The 1,298-nt window shown below is 40.8% G+C and overlaps 1 long non-coding RNA gene across 1 annotated transcript; it reads right to left on the reverse strand.

Annotated features, from left to right (window-relative positions):
- Nucleotides 1–40: 40 nt before the first annotated feature.
- On the reverse strand, nt 41–338 carry LOC132009336 (uncharacterized). Its single transcript, XR_009401870.1, has 2 exons — nt 267–338; nt 41–78 (listed from the first exon to the last, which is right to left on the reverse strand). It is a non-coding gene; the product is annotated as an uncharacterized LOC132009336 (long non-coding RNA).
- Nucleotides 339–1,298: the final 960 nt, after the last annotated feature.

Genomic DNA, 1,298 nt, shown 5'->3' on the forward strand with positions numbered 1-1,298 from the left:
TTTTAGAGGATTTCTTCTTTCTCTTTTTCTTGGACCTCTCTTTTGAACGATTAGACTTCTTCTTCTTCTTCTTTTCTTCTACATGAAGTACAAATACAAAATTAACTTCTAGGCAAGTATTACGATTATCAATTTTACTGTATCTGAAATACTGAAAAAGAACAGATGACAGGCAACTTGATTTGTAAAAGCAAAGTCTACTGTTTGACTATAAACATTTTTTTCAATTTCTCAATACAGCAGCTCTGTAGTAGTTAAAAAAGTACCTTCTGAAGTAGAAGCTGAACTGGTGCTTTTCTTTGGCTCATCGTCCTCCACTGGTGTGTGTTCATCAGAGCTGGATTTGAAGAAGACGGTTGTAAGAATCAGAAAACTGATAAACCGTGAATCATGGGAGTATAAAAATACAGAATCAAAAAATTTCAGTAATGACCCCGGTTGAACAAAGAACCATTAAAAGCAAACACTGGAATAACTTTGTAAAGGTAGAGTTCAAGAGTGTACCACCTTCAAAATAACGTAATAATCATTTAGATTTGCATGCTTTAGCATTTACAAAACACTATTCAAACTGAAAGCAACATATAAGATTTTTCAGAAGCCACAAGATGAATGTAAGGAAAGATGAAAAAAATAGAGACAGGAAGACCAAAGGAAGATTGCATTTATTATATGTGTATAAAGGACATACAGTAGAGCAACAACCATTCTGTCTCCATAGCAAGAAGAACTTAACACACTACAATATAAGCAGATTTCATTCTATTATGATAATTCTGAAAATGAGTACTATTAAAATTCTATAATCATTTAGAAGAGGATGGGGAGCCTGGGTGGCTCAGGCGGCCAAATGGCCAAAACTTGGTTTTGGCTCAGGTCATGATCTCAGGGTCCTGGGACTGAGCCCCACATCCAGCTCTGTGCTCAGCGGGGGGTCTTCTCCCTCTCCCTCTGACCCATTTGCTCTCTGTCTTAAAATAAATAAATCTTTGGGGCACCTGGGTGGCTCAGTCAGTTGGGGGTCTGCCTTTGGCTCAGGTCATGATCCTAGAGTCCTGGGATAGAGTCCCATGTTCGCCTCTCTGCTTTGCGAGTACCCTGCTTCTCTCTCTCTCATGAATAAATAAATAAGGGGCGCCTGGGTGGCTTGGTGGGTTGAGCCTCTACCTTTGGCTCAGGTCATGATTTCAGGGTCCTGGGATCAAGCCCCGAATCGGGCTCTCTGCTCAGCAGGGAGCCTGCTTCACCCCCTCTCTCTGCCGGCCTCTCTGCCTACTTGTGATCTCTGTCAAATGAAT

Source organism: Mustela nigripes, unplaced genomic scaffold, assembly GCF_022355385.1.
Source record: "Mustela nigripes isolate SB6536 unplaced genomic scaffold, MUSNIG.SB6536 HiC_scaffold_14723, whole genome shotgun sequence".
In the NCBI taxonomy this organism is placed as follows: domain Eukaryota; kingdom Metazoa; phylum Chordata; class Mammalia; order Carnivora; family Mustelidae; genus Mustela; species Mustela nigripes.